Below are 22,836 nucleotides of genomic sequence, written 5' to 3' on the forward strand. Positions count from 1 at the left end.
GGTTGGAATGGCCTAGCATTATCCTGATCCGGAGGTGTAACTTGAAGCTGCGGGGCCCCAGTACAAAGTCTGGGACTGGGCCCCCAAACTATAAAGCTTCATTGATAGCATTGGTTTACAATGTGGGGAAGAGAGACTTTATGGGCCCCCTAGGGCTCCGGGCCCCAGGTACGACCGCACCCCCAGCACATACACCCATGACCCGAATACGTGGAGCATACAGACGCAGGCTGCCAGGATACGCTGTGCCTGCCCGATGTTTCCAACTTGGCTATCAGCGCAGCGGTAGGTACGAACTATAGAGTGCGGCTGGCATATGAACTGGTGTGTGTTGTTTTGCTTCCAGTTGTACCTGTGCTGTGCACACTCTGGCAGACGCAGCTGCTCAGTGGATACAATGTTGCGAGCTCCACGGCAGCAGACGGGCTGAGTGTCAATCAAAGTGCTCGTTTGTTAGCAGCAGAAGCAGCCACAGCTGCGCTGCACCTCTTGCTCGTCAGTGTTGTTTTTCTGCTTTTGGAAACTGCTGTAGGAAAGGGGGTGCACCGGTCCTGGAGGTACTGCAATACCAGGTCAATGCGCGGAGTGGACAGAGCAAGCTCTTTTTCCAGCTCCCTGTTCTAAAAATCCATTTAATATATGGTCCCCAGATAGGGGACGTATCAGATATTAAACTGATAAGAACAGATTTTTTTTTTTTTTTTTTTTAACCCTCAGATTGGGTTAATAGTACTCAATGCAAACTCAAGCAGCTTTCCAACTGCACTGCTGCAGTACTCACCCATCTCATCATCAGGCATTTATTTTCAACAAAGGTAACAATACAAATCACAAAACTCATGACAAATTTACAAGTTGTTTCCACTTGAGTATCTTCCATATTCCCTCTGCATCCACCCCCTGCTTTCTTTTATCCCACAAATAACAAAAATACAGTTTCCCTAACACCATTCGCACACTATCCCTCTCACTCAGTTCCATTCTTTTATACACATACACATTCCTCACATCCCACAACACTTCCTTCACACACGCCAAAAACAGCCACAACAACCTCTCTTTCACACCATCACTCACAGCCAGACCGAACATCAGAAGCTCAAAGGACAGAAAACTAACCCCCGTTATTTCTTTCAATAGCGGTCCTAGTCTCCTCAGAACCCTCCGTGCATAACTGCAATTCCAGAAGAGATGCACTATATTCTCATACCCACTACATCCATCTCTAGGACATCTGTCACTCGCCACCAATCCTCTATTCCTCTGAAATTCTCGCACCGGTAATACCCCATGCAAACTCATCCATACTATCTCCTTCTGCCTGTTTGTCATCCCCTCCATTCGCACTTTCTTCCATACTTTCTCCACATTCGCACCACTCACTGAATTTATATCACACATCTCATCCTTACTCTCAATCATCCTACGCACCATACACTTATTCCTCAACACACTCACCTCAACCTCACACAACTCATTCTTCTCCACAAACTTTACTACCCATTCGTACCATTCAGGTACCTCAAAAGCAACCGGCTTTGTCAGATCCCTCTCACACCACTTCATTCTCACAAACACTCTCCCAGCCAGAAACTTCATCATGCATGCAAACTTTCTCTCTTTGCTAATTGCAACTAACAGAAAAACCAATATGTTGGTTCCAAAAAAAACCTCCAGATTTGGGAAGCTCATTCCCCCTTTCCTCCAACTCCTGACTACTACCTCCCTCCTCAACCTCTCCATTCTGGACCCCCAGAAGAAAACAAAAAGGACCCTATTTAAACTTCTCAGTCCCATATATCCTGGCGGAAAAACCATTGCCACGAACAAAAACATCGGCAAAATAATGCTCTTTATAATGACTGTCTTACCTATAAAGGTAAGGCTTCTCATCTTCCAGAAGTTCAGGCGCCTCTCAGCTTTCTGTTTCACCTCACTCCAGCTATCCTTCCCATCCAGCCTCTCATTAAACTGAATGCCTAAGACCTTAATTGGTCCAGAGACCTCCTTCATGCCAGCATCAGGACTAAGTACCGCATCCCCAAACACTTTGCATTCGCTTTTGTCCCAATTAACCCTAAAAGCAGATGCCCCACAAAAAATAGACACAAGCAACTTCACACGTCTCACCGCACACTCAGAATCACACAGCACACACACATCATCCATATATGCATTCACCTTCAGTTCTCTCCCCCCACTACCCGGAACAAGCACACCTCTCACAATCTTATCACGCCTCAGCAAACACAACAAGGGCTCAATCGCGCAGATGAAAGCAACTGGCGAGAGCGGGCAACCCTGGCGCACACCAGACAACACATTCACTCTCCTTCCAACACTACCATTCACCAACATTCTGCTATATATCCTATCATACAAACTTCTCACTCTGCACACAAAATCAGACGGAAACCCCATTCGCAACAACACACGGAACAAAAAACTATGTGACAATCTATCATACGCTTTTTCAAAATCAATAGACACCAAATACGCATTTTTCTTTCTACTCTTGCAATCCCACAGACAATCCCTCAACAGACACAGACTCTCATGCACACGTCTCCCAGGCACCGCACAAAACTGATCATCACCCACAACACATTCAACCACATCACGCATACGATTCGCAATCACTTTGGCGTAGATCTTGTAATCACAATTCAATAAAGTAATAGGACGCCAATTCTTTAACTGCCTCAGATCTCCCTTTTTTGGTATTAGCACACACACACCCCCACGCATACTGTCAGCCATCTCCACATTCACCCACATATACTTACATACTTCACATACATCCTTCCCCACCACATTCCACAGACGGCGATAGAACTCAGCCGGCAAACCGTCTTCCCCTGGAGTCTTATTTGCAGCCATCCTCTGCACAACATCCCAAACCTCCTCGCAGGATATGTCCCGCATGACAGAGCCCTGTTCACACACATCAAGCTTGTTTTCCAGCACGCTCAGCACATCGCTCTCCAGCCTTTCATCCCTCCACTTCTCAGCATATAGATCCTCATAGAATGAGGCTACTTCTTCTCTCACCTCCTCTCTCCCCACCTCACTTCCATCCCCTCTCACCACAGTATCAATAGTGGGCTTTCTTGCAAACACCTTCTTAAAGAAGAAACGGGAACACTTCTCATCCTGCTCCATCTTCTCTAGCTTTGCTCGGTATATAATACCCCTACCCTTTTTGGTCATGTAGTTATTTATTTCCCTCTTCACTAACATGATGTCATTCTGTACCTCCACCCCGCTGTCCCTGAGCCTCATCAGCAGGGTCAGCCAACCATTCAGCCTCTCATACTCCTTTCTCTCTTTGGCAGCATTCTTATAACCAATAGCTTTAAAGAAACATTTTGTTCTCCCCTTCACCCAGTCCCACCACTGCAAGATACTCCTGAACTCCTTCTTCCTCTCACTCCACCTCTTATACTCACATTCATACTGTAACCTTACTTCCTCACTCTCCAAATGACTGATGTTACACTTCCACAACCCCCTCCCCCACACCGCACTCCCCCTGACATCCACCTCACATAGGACAGACTCATGGTCTGAGAATACTACAGGCTTTTGCCTATAACTTATGGCATCAAACTCATTAGAAATAAAACAATAATCCAGCCTGGAGTGGATCCCACCCCTGTCCGCATGGTAAGTAGGCATTAGCGGCCTGACGTTACACAACACCTGCACATCCTGTAAATGAAAATCAGACACAATTTCACATAACATTTTCCCGGAGACATCAAGGGAACTTTTGCTAATGTCGCAATTAAAGTCTCCAACTAAAATAGTCGGCATCCTGCCCTGAATAAATAACTGAATTTTTTCAAATAATCTCCTCCTTTCATTTTTGCAGGTGGGTGCATACACATTAATTAAACGCACCTGTACATTCCCATGCAGCAGCACAGCGGACACACACCTCCCCTCCTCTATCACCACATAGCTCTGCAGTGTTACCTCACCTGAATTAATCAGGATAGCCACTCCATTATTTCGGTTACCTCCACCACCAGACCACACAGCGCCCCCATGTGGCCATTCATCAGAACTAATTACATTTTTTATGCCACACTCTTGTAAGCATATCACTGAAGCCTTCTCTTGTCTGAGTAGACTTAATATAGCCGCTCTCCTGGCCTTATTCTGGAACACTCTGACATTCTGCGAGTGAATAACAAAAACCATTATATATATAATTCTGCAGATATCATTCCACAAAAAGGCCAAGGCTCACATAGACCTTGTATCATAAATCAGCATCACTTTCGCTACTGTCACCAATGTCCGGCGCCAGTTTTTCAAACGGGTTGCTGACTTCCACTCTTTCCGCCTTACCCGCCTCATTTTTTCTTTTTTTGGCAACTTTTTTACTTGCCACTGGTATGAACTCCATTTCACTATCGCTAGCATCATTTTTATTCCCACCACCCTCCCTGTGACACAAACTAGTCTCTGGAGATGAGAAACTGCCAATATTTGCCGGGTCTGAGGGGTGGACAGGGCTCTCAACCCCCTCAATAACCTCCTCTAGTTGTCTTATGACACTGGCAACCTGGGCCTCTGACGCAGTCTCTATCTCAGGCACTTTCTGCGTATCCACCTTCCGCTTTATGTCCTCCTCTTTTCCTGCTTTAGCAGACACAGACACAGCTCTCACTGCCTTAGCTTTCACTGGAACAGCAGGTGCAACACACTTAGCAGTTCCCTGCTCAGGCTGGACAGGCACCTCGTTAGCCACAGCTGATGACCGAGGCTCTGCAGCAGCCACACCCGCAGCAGCACTCACCTTGCTGGCTGCTCCCTCGTCAGGAGCTCGCCGCCAGCCACCAGACCCACCATTCGCCGGGCAATCCTTCACCACATGTTCAGACGACCCGCAAAGATCGCACCGCTTTGGCATAGGGCAGTCGCCAGCATGGTGCCCACCTCCCTTGCAGTTTCTGCATACCAGGCCCTTGGTACAGTCAGCTTTTATGTGGCCAAACTGCTCACAATTCCGGCAATAGGTCGGCTGTCCTGAATAATATAGGTAACCACGGTAGCCAGCTATAGAAAAATTTGCAGGGGGGTGCATCACTCCCCCAATGCGACTTGGGTTCCTCTTCAGTCTCACAATAAATTTATATTTACAGTTGAAGATCCCCAGAATGTTCTTTTGTTTTTCACCTCCACGCACATGGTCACAATACTGCTCAAGGAAGCTGAAAAGGAGGCCCACATCCGTGTAAGGGTTAAACACATGAACAGTCACTATCTTCTCCTGCAAGCCAAACAGGGGGGTTATTTTAACCCCGTTAAGGAGCTCAGTGTCTCTCCGGCTTCGCAGCCATTCAAAAACATTTAAACATGCCCCTTCATCACAAAAAGTGACATCATATTGCCCCTGACGGGGAAAGTCTTGCACACTGTAAATCTCCTCCAATGGTACATCACCTTTTTCCAGTAGTATGTCCCGGACGATATAAACCACATTATTCTTCAGGCTGCTTGTGGACTCCACCTCAAACCGGATAGTGTTCTTAATTCCAGACATTCTGCAAGGTAACTGTCGGTGTAACACCACAGATGAAGCGATCCTTCTCACTGGGAAAACCCCAGCACACCCACGGCCCGCAGCCAAGACCAAGCTTTACACTTGATCTTAGCCAAAAGGCCGAGAAGCGATAACCCGAAATAGGTTTCACCTGCAGCCCGGCCCGCCCAACTCCACTTCCAAGGCTTGAGGCAACAGGCTCAGCCGGCACTCTGGGCGCACCCACAATGCACCCAGGCAGCTGGGAGAGTTTTGCATAGCCCCGCCCCACGCCTTCTCAACCGCGCCCTCCCCCCCCTCAGTCCTTCCTCTTGCACCGTGCTCACGCATCCTAGGCTTGTAGAGCCTGCTGCTGCTGCTGCAGGACTCGTCACCTCCCTACCCAGGATGGTTAAGCCGGCGATGACACTAGAAGCAAGCACTAGTTTGTCTCTGAAGGTGCGTGGGCCGGTCGGTTGGAGGGATCTCTTCGGCCGGCCGCATTTCGAGTGGGGACGGATGGAAACTTTTTACCTGAAATGAGGGAAATTGGCTTCGGCCCCATAGGGCTTTATTGCCTTTCCCTGGGCCGGCATTAGTAGACCCTAGTAAGGAGAATTATAGAACGGCATGGTCATCCGAAGAACTTAAAAACATACAGCAGGCCTTTTTTTTCGGTCATACATACATAACTACAGATTTTATATTTTTTTTACATATCTATATATATATATATCTATATATATATATATATATATAGATATATATATATATATATATATATATATCACACACACACACACACACAATCTTAAATCTATGTTTAATCTATATCTACAAAATCTATAATTCAGAAATAATCCATATCTATATTCTACGTAATTAATAAAGATAGATTAGATAGGATAGGATAGGATAGATAGACACATACATGCATACATACTGTATGCAAATGAGCCAGGTATTTGGAATGCTGATGATGTCACTCCCTTGTGATGTCATACATACATACATACTGTATGCAAATGAGCCAGGTGTTTGGAATGCTGATGATGTCACTCCCTTGTGATGTCATACAGACATACTGTATGCAAATGAGCCAGCTGTTTGGAATGCTGATGATGTCACTCCCTTGTGATGTCATGAGCCAGGTGTATGGCAGGCTGATGTCACTCCATTGTGATGTCATCAATTTAGAAGCATAAATACCGGGCTTGGCAGCGATTTTAGTCAGTCTCTGCTGCAGCTGGGAGACGGGAGATGGTCTTTATCTCTACCAAGAAGCTGCAGAACTACCGGTAACTGCAAAACTACCGGTAACTGCAAAACTACCGGTAACTGCAAAACTACCGGTAACTGCAAAACTACCGGCAACTGCAAAACTACCGGCAACTGCAAAACTACCTACCGGCAACTGCAGAACTACCTACCGGCAACTGCAGAACTACCTACCGGCAACTGCAGAACTACCTACCGGCAACTGCAGAACTACCTACCGGCAACTGCAGAACTACCTACCGGCAACTGCAGAACTACCTACCGGCAACTGCAGAACTACCGGTAACTGCATCATTTTTATTTTATTCAATATAGGTTTTATTGGTTTCATGGAGGGGGGGGGGAAACTTTTGCCTTATCTCAAAGCAATGTAAAAATAACTTTGACAATGAAACTTAATAAATAAATTTCGAGTTGAACTATATCATGTTTGTCTGTGATATTTTATAAGGTCTACAAACAGGGGAAGGGGGGGGGGGGGGAGCGGTAAGGGAGGGTAGGTATCTATGACACGGGAGAAAGAGAAAATAAAACAAAAAGGGGGGGGGGGGGGCGGGCTCCGGGATTGTTGTTTCTCTTTACGATTGTGGTTTAAACGTGTTACTCACATGTCCCTGTCTGTAACCACCTAGTAAATAGGGGTGAGCTCCGGGCATCTATCCATATCGTCCAGGTGTGATACAATTTATCATAGCCTGACGGCTCATCTCGAAGCCTCATTCTCTCCCTACGCTCTATTTCGTGGATCAGTTATTTTTAGCGGAGTGCATTTTTAATGCAGCACACAAGGGGGAGACAGCGGCCTACCAAAATCTAGTTGGCTGCTGCTGTGGCTTTCTTTTTTTTAAAAAAAAGGTAGGTTCCGTTCTTCCACGGTGAGGAATAGGCAGGGAGGTTCCGTTTTTGCCAGCTGGGGAATGCTTATAGGCAAGGCCTTATCCCTGCTGGTGCATGTAACGTCAGACCACGTTTCAGACATGCAGCTGCGGCAGCGGCAGCAGCAGCATTCATTCAGTCAGTGGCTCACAAACGAGATCCGTGCAAGTTTACATTAAACAGACACATTTCTTTCTTTACTGTATTGACTGCGGTCTTTAGCGAGCGGTTGAACTGTTTCTGTGTCCATGCATTGAATAAAGCAATACATCCTTTTAAAGTAGACGTCCGTTCGTTGGAGTTCTTTGCTCCCCGGGTGTTGCTCCATCTGTAAGCGTTGGCCTGGATCATCCCACGTGGAGCGTGTATCTCAGCCCGCGTGGAGCGCTGCAGTTTTTCGACTACCAGCGACTGCAGGTCACTCACACAGGCTGGTTGGAATGGCCTAGCATTATCCTGATCCGGAGGTGTAACTTGAAGCTGCGGGGCCCCAGTACAAAGTCTGGGACTGGGCCCCCAAACTATAAAGCTTCATTGATAGCATTGGTTTACAATGTGGGGAAGAGAGACTTTATGGGCCCCCTAGGGCTCCGGGCCCCAGGTACGACCGCACCCCCAGCACATACACCCATGACCCGAATACGTGGAGCATACAGACGCAGGCTGCCAGGATACGCTGTGCCTGCCCGATGTTTCCAACTTGGCTATTAGCGCAGCGGTAGGTACGAACTATAGAGTGCGGCTGGCATATGAACTGGTGTGTGTTGTTTTGCTTCCAGTTGTACCTGTGCTGTGCACACTCTGGCAGACGCAGCTGCTCAGTGGATACAATGTTGCGAGCTCCACGGCAGCAGACGGGCTGAGTGTCAATCAAAGTGCTCGTTTGTTAGCAGCAGAAGCAGCCACAGCTGCGCTGCACCTCTTGCTCGTCAGTGTTGTTTTTCTGCTTTTGGAAACTGCTGTAGGAAAGGGGGTGCACCGGTCCTGGAGGTACTGCAATACCAGGTCAATGCGCGGAGTGGACAGAGCAAGCTCTTTTTCCAGCTCCCTGTTCTAAAAATCCATTTAATATATGGTCCCCAGATAGGGGACGTATCAGATATTAAACTGATAAGAACAGATTTTTTTTTTTTTTTTTATACCCTCAGATTGGGTTGAAAACTTACTTTACTTTACTTTCAAGTAAACTGTCATTGCATATTTACTGCAACGTTCATCCCTTTCATCATCAGGCTTTATTACTGTTCTTATTTTTCACAGTAACAAAAAACAATATCACAAAAGAAAAAACATTATTTTTACAATCCAACAAGTTGAATCCACTTCTTCACCTTCCAAACGCCCTCCGCATCCACCCCCCTCCTCCTCTTATCCCATAGGTAGCATATAAATAACTTTCCCAGTACCATTCTTACACTCGCATTCACACTCAGCTCTTCTCTTTTATACACATACACGTTCCTCACATCCCACAGCACTTCTTTCACACATGACAAAAACAACCACAACAATCTTTCTTTCACTCCATCACTCGCACCTAATCCAAACATCAGTACCTCAAAAGATAGAAACTGAATGCCTGTTAACTCTTTACAGAGCGGTCCTAATTTTTTCACCACTTTCTGGGCATAGGCACAATTCCAGAATAAGTGGACTATACTCTCGCTGCCTCCACACTGGACTCTAGGACAGGTCTCTCTTGCTATCAGACCTCTGCTCCTCTGAAATTCTCTCACAGGCAGTACACCATGCAAGCTCTGCCATACAATTTCTTTCTGTCTGCCAGTCATTCCATCCATTCTCACTTTCGCCCATACTCTCTGCACATTCCTCCCACCAACCAGATTTATCTCACTCACCCTTTCCCTACTCTCAATCATTCTCACGAGCAGACGTTTATTTCTGAGCATACTCACTTCCACTTCACTCAACTCATACTTCTCTACAAACTTTACAATCCACTCATACCACTTTGGAACCACGAACGCAACAGGCTTACTCAAGTCATTCTTACACCACTTCAACCTTACAAACAGTCGCCCAGCCAAATATCTCATCATACACGACACCTTTCTCTCTCTCTCAATCACAGCCAACAAAAAAACTAATCCATTCACTCCAAAATAAACTTCCAGGTTCGGGAAACTCATACCACCATTCCTCCAATTCTTCACCACAGTCTCTCTTTTCAAGCGCTCCATTTTAGATCCCCAGAAAAAAACAAATAGAATCCTATTTAAACTCCTGAGCCTCATATAGTCAGGCGGGAAGATCATTGCCACATACAAGAAGATTGGCAGAACAATACTCTTGATTACTATTATTTTTCCCAGGAGACTAAGATCTCTCATCCTCCAGAAGGTCAACCGTTTCTCCACTCTTTCCTTTGCTGCCTCCCAACTCTCTTTACCATCCACAGAGTCATTAAACATGACCCCCAGAATTTTAATTGGTCCAGACACTACATTCAAACCTAAATCTCTCACTCCGCCTACCTCCCCAAACACCTTACATTCACTCTTTGACCAATTCACTCTAGAAGCAGACGCACCACAAAAAATAGACGCTAACAACTTGACTCTACGCACAGCACTCTCTGACTCGCACACCACACACACATCATCCATATACGCACACACCTTTAACTCTTTCCCACCACTTCCTGGGATATGGATCCCTCTCACAACTTTGTCCTTTCTCAACAGGCACAACAATGGCTCAATCGCACAAATAAAAGCGACTGCGGACAGCGGGCAGCCCTGCCGCACCCCAGAACATCCATTCACCTTTCTCCCCACACACCCATTCACCAACACTCTGCTATACATTCCATTATACAAACTCTGAACTCTCCACACAAAATCACTCGGGAAACCCATTCGTAACAACACTCTAAACAAAAAACTATGAGACAATCTATCATACGCCTTTTCAAAATCTATCGATACAACATACACATTCTTCTCTCTACTCTTACAATCCCACAACACATCTCTCAACAACACCAGACTCTCTTGCACTCTTCTACCAGGCACCGCACAAAATTGCTCTTCACTCACCACACATTCAACCACATCTCTCATTCTGTTGGCCACTATCTTCGCATAAATCTTGTAATCACAGTTAAGTAACGTGATGGGCCTCCAATTTTTCAGACTTTTCAAACTTCCTTTTTTTGGTATTAACACAATCACTCCCCCACGCATACTCTCAGCCACTTCCACATTCTCCCACATATACTTACACACCGCACACACATCCACTCCCACCACCTTCCACAACAGACGATAGAATTCCACAGGCAACCCATCCTCACCAGGCGTCTTATTCACAGCCATTCCTTGTACCACTCTCTCCACCTCATCCATAGATATGTCTCTCATCACAGACGCTCTCTCTCCCTCTCCAAGCTTACTCTCTAGCACACTCAGCACCTCACTCTCCAAACTCTCATCCCTCTCTTTCACCGCATACAGATCCTCATAGAACGCAGCCACTTCCTCACTCACACCATCCCCACTCACCTCACATCCATCCTCTTTCATCACCACCTCTATTGTTGGTTTCTTTGCAAAGACTTTTTTAAAGAAAAACCTAGAGCATTTCTCTCCATACTCCATCTTCTCCAGTTTGGCCCTGTATATGATACTTCTGCCTTTTTCTGTCATGTACCTATTGATTTCTCTCCTCACACTCACCAACTCATCCTGCACATCCACACCATTCTCTCTCATTCTCTCCAAAAAGCTTAGACGTGTGTTTAGTTTTGTGTACTCCTCCCGCCTTCTTGCTGCCAGTTTATATCCCAAAGACTTGAAATATGCTTTAGTCTTCTTTTTTACCCAATCCCACCACTGCAGAATATTAGCAAACTTGTTTTTCCTCTCACACCACCTGCTATACAGACACTCATACTCCTTTCTCACATCCTCACTCTCCAGATGACTTATATTGAGTTTCCACAGCCCCCTCCCATGTACCCCTCTCACATTCACATCCACACCACACAGCAAACACTCATGATCCGAAAAAATAACTGGTTTTTGTTGGTAACTTAACGGTATAATATTTTCTGAAACAAAACAATAATCCAGTCGGGAATGAAGGCCCCCTCTATCGGCATGGTAAGTAAATAATTTAGGATTAACTTTACATAAAATCTGCATATCTTGCAACCTAAAATCAGAAATAATCTCGGATAAAGCCTTCCCAGACAAATCAAAAGCCTTCTTGTCCAGGTCGCAGTTCACATCACCCACTACGATTACTGGCATTCTGCCCTGGATAAACAATTTAATTTTTTCAAATAAAAGTTTTCTTTCATTTTTGCTGCTGGGAGCATAAATATTTACCAACAAAAACTTAGTATTCTTATAAATCAAAACAGCCGACAGACACCTCCCCACCTCGATTACTGTATAGCTGTCTAGCTGCACCTCCCCCGACTTTAGCAATATGCCTACCCCATCATTTCTGTTGGTTTTACTGCCAGACCATATACATGTCCCACAAGGCCATTCATCAGGTTTTATGTCACCAGTGATGCCACATTCTTGTAGACAAAACACATCCGCGTTTTCTTGTTTGAGAAAACTCAGTATGGCCGTTCTCCTGGCCCTACTGGTAAACACCCGGACATTTTGTGAACATATAATGAATCCCATATTACATTTCATGCCATATACCTACTACCTAAATACATCAGGGTGAACACCCTATGCAACAGTTCACTTATAAGTCCTCACCACTATCAGTAGTGAGGATAAGGTCTTGCGCCACTTTTTCCAACGGGTCGCTGGTTTCCATTGGCTTCTCCTTACTCCTCTCACACTTCCGTTTTTTTGCAGAGTCCCCCACCACTTTTGCGAACTCCTCGTCGCTTGAGCTTTCGAAGTCCCCACCACCCTCCCTCTTACACAGGGAAGTCTCTGGCGAGGAGAAACTTGCAATGTTCTCCGGGTCTGAGGGATGTACCGGGCTCTCCACCCCTTCGATTACTTCCTCCAGGTGTCTAATTATCTTAGACACCTGGGCCTCAGATACCTCAGCAGCCTCAGATGTTCCAGCAGCCTCTGGCTTTTGCACAATCTCAGGTAATTTAGCAACTACAGGTGTTTTAGCTGTTCTAGTCACTTTGGCTGTTTTAGACACCTTGGCAACCACCAGTGCTTTAGCAGTCCCGGACGCTCCAGCCTCCTCCGACGTTTTAGTAGGCACTTTTGCAGCCACTGCAGCCCAAGACAATTTTGCAGCCTCGATTTTTGAGGCCTCGGACCCTTTAACAGTCTCAGACACTTCTGGGGTCTCTACAACTCCAGCCACTTCAGTGACCTCTGCAACCCCAGCCTGTGCACCTTTAAGGTTTTCTACCTTCCTCTGTATGCCAGGGGATTTGCCAGCTCTCTCCTGTTCTGGCGCCTCTTGCCTCTCTCCTCCTGCTCTGGGCCTTATGCCCGCTGTGCAGTCTTTGTACATGTGGTCGCTGGAGCCACACAGGTCACACCGCTTTGGTTGCGGGCAGTTTCCGGCGTGGTGACCAGCTTCCTGACAATTTCTACATACTTGCCCTTTCATACATTCGGTTTTTACATGCCCGAACTCAAAGCAATTTCGGCAAAAAGTGGGTTGCCCCGGGTAAGTTAAATAGCCTCGGTTTCCTGCAACTGTAAAGTTGGCCGGTGGGTGCTTCACACCTCCAATGCTGTCGGCACTCTGTCTAAATCGGCAATAGAACTTGTACTTACAGTTGAATATGCCTAGGATGTTGGTCTGTTTGTCTCCTCCTCTCACCTGGTCGCAGTATCTCCTCAGGAAAACCTTAATTAGTTCAACCTCGGTAAAAGGGTTATAGACATGCACCAGAACTGGTTTTTCATGGATGCCAAACAGTGGGGAAATCTTAACTCCATCCAACAAATCAAGGTCTTTGTTCTTTCTAAGCCATTCGTATACATTGAGGCAGATATATTCCTCCGTAAAAGTTACGTCGTACATACCCTGCCGTGGGAAGTCCTGCACGCTGTAGATAGCTGGTTTAGGAACCTTCATTTTCTCCAGGAGGATGTCTCTGACGATGAACACAACATTGTTTTTGTTGGAATCTCCTGGCGCAACTTCAAAGCGTATAGAATTTTTCATGCCAAACATTTTCGAAGGTAGGCTGTCGGTCCAAAACCACAGAAAGTAGGATGCTGCTCCAAGCAAAAAACTGGGCGCACCCAGATCGCTCCTCCGACACAGACCGAGCCTTACACTTGATCTGAGCCAAAAGGCCGAGAAGCGATAACCCGAAATGGGTTTCACCTGCAGCCCGGCCCGCCCAACTCCACTTCCAAGGCTTGAGGCAACACGCTCAGCCGGCACTCTGGGCGCACCCACAATGCACCCAGGGAGATGGAAGAGTTTTGCATAGCCCCGCCCCACGCCTTCTCAACCGCGCCCTCCCCCCTCAGTCCTTCCTCTTGCACCGTGCTCACGCATCCTAGGCTTGCAGAGCCTGCTGCTGCTGCTGCTGCTGCTGCTGCTGCTGCAGGACTCGTCACCTCCCTACCCAGGATGGTTAAGCCGGCGATGACACTAGAAGCAAGCACTAGTTTGTCTCTGAAGGTGCGTCGGCCGGTCGGTTGGAGGGATCTCTTCGGCCGGCCGCATTTCGAGTGGGGACGGATGGAAACTTTTTACCTGAAATGAGGGAAATTGGCTTCGGCCCCATAGGGCTTTATTGCCTTCCCCTGGGCCGGCATTAGTAGACCCTAGTAAGGAGAATAATAGAATGGCATGGTTATCCGAAGAACTTAAAAACATACAGCAGGCCTTTTTTTCCCGCCATACATACATAACTACAGATTTTATATTTTTTTTACATAGAGATATATATATATATCTCTATCACACACACACACACAATCTTAAATCTATCTTTAATCTATATCTACAAAATCTATAATTCAGAAATAATCCATATCTATATTCTACGTAATTAATAAAGATAGATTAGATAGGATAGGATAGGATAGATAGACACATACATGCATACATACTGTATGCAAATGAGCCAGGTATTTGGAATGCTGATGATGTCACTCCCTTGTGATGTCATGAGCCAGGTGTATGGCAGGCTGATGTCACTCCATTGTGATGTCATCAATTTAGAAGCATAAATACCGGGCTTGGCAGCGATTTCAGTCAGTCTCTGCTGCAGCTGGGAGACGGGAGATGGTCTTTATCTCTACCAAGAAGCTGCAGAACTACCGGCAACTGCAGAACTACCGGCAACTGCAGAACTACCGGCAACTGCAAAACTACCGGCAACTGCTAAACTACAGGCAACTGCTAAACTACCGGTAACTGCAGAACTACCAGTAACTGCAGAACTACCGGTAACTGCATCATTTTTATTTTATTCAATATAGGTTTTATTGGTTTCATGGAGGGGGGGGGGGGAACTTTTGCCTTATCTCAAAGCAATGTAAAAATAACTTTGACAATGAAACTTAATAAATAAATTTCGAGTTGAACTATATAATGTTTGTCTGTGATATTTTATAAGGTCTACAAACAGGGGAAGGGGGGGGGGAGCGGTAAGGGAGGGTAGGTATCTATGACACGGGAGAAAGAGAAAATAAAACAAAAAAGGGGGAGGGGGGGGGCGCTCCGGGATTGCTGTTTCTCTTTACGATTGTGGTTTAAACGTGTTACTCACATGTCCCTGTCTGTAACCACCTAGTAAATAGGGGTGAGCTCCGGGCATCTATCCATATCGCCCAGGTGTGATACAATTTATCATAGCCTGACGGCTCATCTAGAAGCCTCATTCTCTCCCTACGCTCTATTTCGTGGATCAGTTATTTTCAGCGGAGTGCATTTTTAATGCAGCACACAAGGGGGAGACAGCGGCCTACCAAAATCGAGTTGGCTGCTGCTGTGGCTTTCTTTTTTTTTAAAAAAAAAGGTAGGTTCCGTTCTTCCACGGTGAGGAATAGGCAGGGAGGTTCCGTTTTTGCCAGCTGGGGAATGCTTATAGGCAAGGCCTTATCCCTGCTGGTGCATGTAACGTCAGACCACGTTTCAGACATGCAGCAGCGGCAGCAGCAGCATTCATTCAGTCAGTGGCTCACAAACGAGCTCCGTGCAAGTTTACATTAAACAGACACATTTCTTTCTTTACTGTATTGACTGCGGTCTTTAGCGAGCGGTTGAACTGTTTCTGTGTCCATGCATTGAATAAAGCAATACATCCTTTTAAAGTAGACGTCCGTTCGTTGGAGTTCTTTGCTCCCCGAGTGTTGCTCCATCTGTAAGCGTTGGCCTGGATCCTCATGGACGGAATACTGCCCATCCCACGTGGAGCGTGTATCTCAGCCCGCGTGGAGCGCTGCAGTCCAATGAGGTATTCCGTGCTGCATAGCAAGCCTCGGGCCTGTGTGATTGGGGGTCCACTGCTGTCTGTCCACTCTGAAGCACACATCCGGGGCCGGCCGCTTTTCGACTACCAGCGACTGCAGGTCACTCACACAGGCTGGTTGGAATGGCCTAGCATTATCCTGATCCGGAGGTGTAACTTGAAGCTGCGGGGCCCCAGTACAAAGTCTGGGACTGGGCCCCCAAATTATAAAGCTTCATTGATAGCATTGGTTTACAATGTGGGGAAGAGAGACTTTATGGGCCCCCTAGGGCTCCGGGCCCCAGGTGCGACCGCACCCCCTGCACATACACCCATGACCCGAATACGTGGAGCATACAGATGCAGGCTGCCAGGATACGCTGTGCCTGCCCGATGTTTCCAACTTGGCTATTAGCGCAGCGGTAGGTACGAACTATAGAGTGCGGCTGGCATATGAACTGCTGTGTGTTGTTTTGCTTCCAGTTGTACCTGTGCTGTGCACAGTGGATACAATGTTGCGAGCTCCACGGCAGCAGACGGGCTGAGTGTCAGTCAAAGTGCTGGTTTGTTAGCAGCAGCAGAAGCAGCCACAGCTGCGCTGCACCTCTTGCTCGTCAGTTTTGTTTTTCTGCTTTTGGAAACTGCTGTAGGAAAGGGGGTGCACCGGTCCTGGAGGTACTGCAATACCAGGTCAATGCGCGGAGTGGACAGAGCAAGCTCTTTTTCCAGCTCCCTGTTCTAAAAATCCATTTAATATATGGTCCCCAGATAGGGGACGTATCAGATATTAAACTGATAAGAACAGATACTACACTTGATCTTAGCCAAAAGGCCGAGAAGCGATAACCCGAAATGGGTTTCACCTGCAGCCCGGCCCGCCCAACTCCACTTCCAAGGCTTGAGGCAACACGCTCAGCCGGCACTCTGGGCGCACCCACAATGCACCCAGGGAGATGGAAGAGTTTTGCATAGCCCCGCCCCACGCCTTCTCAACCGCGCCCTCCCCCCTCAGTCCTTCCTCTTGCACCGTGCTCACGCATCCTAGGCTTGCAGAGCCTGCTGCTGCTGCTGCTGCTGCTGCTGCTGCTGCAGGACTCGTCACCTCCCTACCCAGGATGGTTAAGCCGGCGATGACACTAGAAGCAAGCACTAGTTTGTCTCTGAAGGTGCGTCGGCCGGTCGGTTGGAGGGATCTCTTCGGCCGGCCGCATTTCGAGTGGGGACGGATGGAAACTTTTTACCTGAAATGAGGGAAATTGGCTTCGGCCCCATAGGGCTTTATTGCCTTTCCCTGGGCCGGCATTAGTAGACCCTAGTAAGGAGAATAATAGAATGGCATGGTTATCCGAAGAACTTAAAAACATACAGCAGGCCTTTTTTTCCCGCCATACATACATAACTACAGATTTTATATTTTTTTTACATAGAGATATATATATATATCTCTATCACACACACACACACAATCTTAAATCTATCTTTAATCTATATCTACAAAATCTATAATTCAGAAATAATCCATATCTATATTCTACGTAATTAATAAAGATAGATTAGATAGGATAGGATAGGATAGATAGACACATACATGCATACATACTGTATGCAAATGAGCCAGGTATTTGGAATGCTGATGATGTCACTCCCTTGTGATGTCATGAGCCAGGTGTATGGCAGGCTGATGTCACTCCATTGTGATGTCATCAATTTAGAAGCATAAATACCGGGCTTGGCAGCGATTTCAGTCAGTCTCTGCTGCAGCTGGGAGACGGGAGATGGTCTTTATCTCTACCAAGAAGCTGCAGAACTACCGGCAACTGCAGAACTACCGGCAACTGCAGAACTACCGGCAACTGCAAAACTACCGGCAACTGCTAAACTACAGGCAACTGCTAAACTACCGGTAACTGCAGAACTACCAGTAACTGCAGAACTACCGGTAACTGCATCATTTTTATTTTATTCAATATAGGTTTTATTGGTTTCATGGAGGGGGGGGGGGGGAACTTTTGCCTTATCTCAAAGCAATGTAAAAATAACTTTGACAATGAAACTTAATAAATAAATTTCGAGTTGAACTATATAATGTTTGTCTGTGATATTTTATAAGGTCTACAAACAGGGGAAGGGGGGGGGGGAGCGGTAAGGGAGGGTAGGTATCTATGACACGGGAGAAAGAGAAAATAAAACAAAAAAGGGGGAGGGGGGGGGCGCTCCGGGATTGCTGTTTCTCTTTACGATTGTGGTTTAAACGTGTTACTCACATGTCCCTGTCTGTAACCACCTAGTAAATAGGGGTGAGCTCCGGGCATCTATCCATATCGCCCAGGTGTGATACAATTTATCATAGCCTGACGGCTCATCTAGAAGCCTCATTCTCTCCCTACGCTCTATTTCGTGGATCAGTTATTTTCAGCGGAGTGCATTTTTAATGCAGCACACAAGGGGGAGACAGCGGCCTACCAAAATCGAGTTGGCTGCTGCTGTGGCTTTCTTTTTTTTTAAAAAAAAAGGTAGGTTCCGTTCTTCCACGGTGAGGAATAGGCAGGGAGGTTCCGTTTTTGCCAGCTGGGGAATGCTTATAGGCAAGGCCTTATCCCTGCTGGTGCATGTAACGTCAGACCACGTTTCAGACATGCAGCAGCGGCAGCAGCAGCATTCATTCAGTCAGTGGCTCACAAACGAGCTCCGTGCAAGTTTACATTAAACAGACACATTTCTTTCTTTACTGTATTGACTGCGGTCTTTAGCGAGCGGTTGAACTGTTTCTGTGTCCATGCATTGAATAAAGCAATACATCCTTTTAAAGTAGACGTCCGTTCGTTGGAGTTCTTTGCTCCCCGAGTGTTGCTCCATCTGTAAGCGTTGGCCTGGATCCTCATGGACGGAATACTGCCCATCCCACGTGGAGCGTGTATCTCAGCCCGCGTGGAGCGCTGCAGTCCAATGAGGTATTCCGTGCTGCATAGCAAGCCTCGGGCCTGTGTGATTGGGGGTCCACTGCTGTCTGTCCACTCTGAAGCGCACATCCGGGGCCGGCCGCTTTTCGACTACCAGCGACTGCAGGTCACTCACACAGGCTGGTTGGAATGGCCTAGCATTATCCTGATCCGGAGGTGTAACTTGAAGCTGCGGGGCCCCAGTACAAAGTCTGGGACTGGGCCCCCAAATTATAAAGCTTCATTGATAGCATTGGTTTACAATGTGGGGAAGAGAGACTTTATGGGCCCCCTAGGGCTCCGGGCCCCAGGTGCGACCGCACCCCCTGCACATACACCCATGACCCGAATACGTGGAGCATACAGATGCAGGCTGCCAGGATACGCTGTGCCTGCCCGATGTTTCCAACTTGGCTATTAGCGCAGCGGTAGGTACGAACTATAGAGTGCGGCTGGCATATGAACTGCTGTGTGTTGTTTTGCTTCCAGTTGTACCTGTGCTGTGCACAGTGGATACAATGTTGCGAGCTCCACGGCAGCAGACGGGCTGAGTGTCAGTCAAAGTGCTGGTTTGTTAGCAGCAGCAGAAGCAGCCACAGCTGCGCTGCACCTCTTGCTCGTCAGTTTTGTTTTTCTGCTTTTGGAAACTGCTGTAGGAAAGGGGGTGCACCGGTCCTGGAGGTACTGCAATACCAGGTCAATGCGCGGAGTGGACAGAGCAAGCTCTTTTTCCAGCTCCCTGTTCTAAAAATCCATTTAATATATGGTCCCCAGATAGGGGACGTATCAGATATTAAACTGATAAGAACAGATACTACACTTGATCTTAGCCAAAAGGCCGAGAAGCGATAACCCGAAATGGGTTTCACCTGCAGCCCGGCCCGCCCAACTCCACTTCCAAGGCTTGAGGCAACACGCTCAGCCGGCACTCTGGGCGCACCCACAATGCACCCAGGGAGATGGAAGAGTTTTGCATAGCCCCGCCCCACGCCTTCTCAACCGCGCCCTCCCCCCTCAGTCCTTCCTCTTGCACCGTGCTCACGCATCCTAGGCTTGCAGAGCCTGCTGCTGCTGCTGCTGCTGCTGCTGCTGCTGCAGGACTCGTCACCTCCCTACCCAGGATGGTTAAGCCGGCGATGACACTAGAAGCAAGCACTAGTTTGTCTCTGAAGGTGCGTCGGCCGGTCGGTTGGAGGGATCTCTTCGGCCGGCCGCATTTCGAGTGGGGACGGATGGAAACTTTTTACCTGAAATGAGGGAAATTGGCTTCGGCCCCATAGGGCTTTATTGCCTTTCCCTGGGCCGGCATTAGTAGACCCTAGTAAGGAGAATAATAGAATGGCATGGTTATCCGAAGAACTTAAAAACATACAGCAGGCCTTTTTTTCCCGCCATACATACATAACTACAGATTTTATATTTTTTTTACATAGAGATATATATATATATCTCTATCACACACACACACACAATCTTAAATCTATCTTTAATCTATATCTACAAAATCTATAATTCAGAAATAATCCATATCTATATTCTACGTAATTAATAAAGATAGATTAGATAGGATAGGATAGGATAGATAGACACATACATGCATACATACTGTATGCAAATGAGCCAGGTATTTGGAATGCTGATGATGTCACTCCCTTGTGATGTCATGAGCCAGGTGTATGGCAGGCTGATGTCACTCCATTGTGATGTCATCAATTTAGAAGCATAAATACCGGGCTTGGCAGCGATTTCAGTCAGTCTCTGCTGCAGCTGGGAGACGGGAGATGGTCTTTATCTCTACCAAGAAGCTGCAGAACTACCGGCAACTGCAGAACTACCGGCAACTGCAGAACTACCGGCAACTGCAAAACTACCGGCAACTGCTAAACTACAGGCAACTGCTAAACTACCGGTAACTGCAGAACTACCAGTAACTGCAGAACTACCGGTAACTGCATCATTTTTATTTTATTCAATATAGGTTTTATTGGTTTCATGGAGGGGGGGGGGGGAACTTTTGCCTTATCTCAAAGCAATGTAAAAATAACTTTGACAATGAAACTTAATAAATAAATTTCGAGTTGAACTATATAATGTTTGTCTGTGATATTTTATAAGGTCTACAAACAGGGGAAGGGGGGGGGGGAGCGGTAAGGGAGGGTAGGTATCTATGACACGGGAGAAAGAGAAAATAAAACAAAAAAGGGGGAGGGGGGGGGCGCTCCGGGATTGCTGTTTCTCTTTACGATTGTGGTTTAAACGTGTTACTCACATGTCCCTGTCTGTAACCACCTAGTAAATAGGGGTGAGCTCCGGGCATCTATCCATATCGCCCAGGTGTGATACAATTTATCATAGCCTGACGGCTCATCTAGAAGCCTCATTCTCTCCCTACGCTCTATTTCGTGGATCAGTTATTTTCAGCGGAGTGCATTTTTAATGCAGCACACAAGGGGGAGACAGCGGCCTACCAAAATCGAGTTGGCTGCTGCTGTGGCTTTCTTTTTTTTTAAAAAAAAAGGTAGGTTCCGTTCTTCCACGGTGAGGAATAGGCAGGGAGGTTCCGTTTTTGCCAGCTGGGGAATGCTTATAGGCAAGGCCTTATCCCTGCTGGTGCATGTAACGTCAGACCACGTTTCAGACATGCAGCAGCGGCAGCAGCAGCATTCATTCAGTCAGTGGCTCACAAACGAGCTCCGTGCAAGTTTACATTAAACAGACACATTTCTTTCTTTACTGTATTGACTGCGGTCTTTAGCGAGCGGTTGAACTGTTTCTGTGTCCATGCATTGAATAAAGCAATACATCCTTTTAAAGTAGACGTCCGTTCGTTGGAGTTCTTTGCTCCCCGAGTGTTGCTCCATCTGTAAGCGTTGGCCTGGATCCTCATGGACGGAATACTGCCCATCCCACGTGGAGCGTGTATCTCAGCCCGCGTGGAGCGCTGCAGTCCAATGAGGTATTCCGTGCTGCATAGCAAGCCTCGGGCCTGTGTGATTGGGGGTCCACTGCTGTCTGTCCACTCTGAAGCGCACATCCGGGGCCGGCCGCTTTTCGACTACCAGCGACTGCAGGTCACTCACACAGGCTGGTTGGAATGGCCTAGCATTATCCTGATCCGGAGGTGTAACTTGAAGCTGCGGGGCCCCAGTACAAAGTCTGGGACTGGGCCCCCAAATTATAAAGCTTCATTGATAGCATTGGTTTACAATGTGGGGAAGAGAGACTTTATGGGCCCCCTAGGGCTCCGGGCCCCAGGTGCGACCGCACCCCCTGCACATACACCCATGACCCGAATACGTGGAGCATACAGATGCAGGCTGCCAGGATACGCTGTGCCTGCCCGATGTTTCCAACTTGGCTATTAGCGCAGCGGTAGGTACGAACTATAGAGTGCGGCTGGCATATGAACTGCTGTGTGTTGTTTTGCTTCCAGTTGTACCTGTGCTGTGCACAGTGGATACAATGTTGCGAGCTCCACGGCAGCAGACGGGCTGAGTGTCAGTCAAAGTGCTGGTTTGTTAGCAGCAGCAGAAGCAGCCACAGCTGCGCTGCACCTCTTGCTCGTCAGTTTTGTTTTTCTGCTTTTGGAAACTGCTGTAGGAAAGGGGGTGCACCGGTCCTGGAGGTACTGCAATACCAGGTCAATGCGCGGAGTGGACAGAGCAAGCTCTTTTTCCAGCTCCCTGTTCTAAAAATCCATTTAATATATGGTCCCCAGATAGGGGACGTATCAGATATTAAACTGATAAGAACAGATACTACACTTGATCTTAGCCAAAAGGCCGAGAAGCGATAACCCGAAATGGGTTTCACCTGCAGCCCGGCCC

At 47.2% G+C, this 22,836-nt stretch overlaps 5 non-coding genes across 5 annotated transcripts; all 5 read right to left on the reverse strand.

The window, feature by feature from the left end:
• Positions 1-535: 535 nt before the first annotated feature.
• Positions 536-719, reverse strand: LOC136574146 (U2 spliceosomal RNA). The gene has a single exon (XR_010786262.1). It is a non-coding gene; the product is annotated as a U2 spliceosomal RNA (small nuclear RNA).
• A 7,936-nt stretch (positions 720-8,655) lies between these two features.
• LOC136574135 (U2 spliceosomal RNA) lies at positions 8,656-8,852 on the reverse strand. The gene has a single exon (XR_010786252.1). It is a non-coding gene; the product is annotated as a U2 spliceosomal RNA (small nuclear RNA).
• Positions 8,853-16,723: 7,871 nt separating this feature from the next.
• Positions 16,724-16,914, reverse strand: LOC136573794 (U2 spliceosomal RNA). Its single transcript, XR_010786012.1, has one exon. It is a non-coding gene; the product is annotated as a U2 spliceosomal RNA (small nuclear RNA).
• Positions 16,915-19,668: 2,754 nt separating this feature from the next.
• LOC136573795 (U2 spliceosomal RNA) lies at positions 19,669-19,859 on the reverse strand. The gene has a single exon (XR_010786013.1). It is a non-coding gene; the product is annotated as a U2 spliceosomal RNA (small nuclear RNA).
• Positions 19,860-22,612: 2,753 nt separating this feature from the next.
• Positions 22,613-22,803, reverse strand: LOC136573796 (U2 spliceosomal RNA). The gene has a single exon (XR_010786014.1). It is a non-coding gene; the product is annotated as a U2 spliceosomal RNA (small nuclear RNA).
• Positions 22,804-22,836: the final 33 nt, after the last annotated feature.

This window comes from Eleutherodactylus coqui, chromosome 7 (genome assembly GCF_035609145.1).
Source record: "Eleutherodactylus coqui strain aEleCoq1 chromosome 7, aEleCoq1.hap1, whole genome shotgun sequence".
In the NCBI taxonomy this organism is placed as follows: domain Eukaryota; kingdom Metazoa; phylum Chordata; class Amphibia; order Anura; family Eleutherodactylidae; genus Eleutherodactylus; species Eleutherodactylus coqui.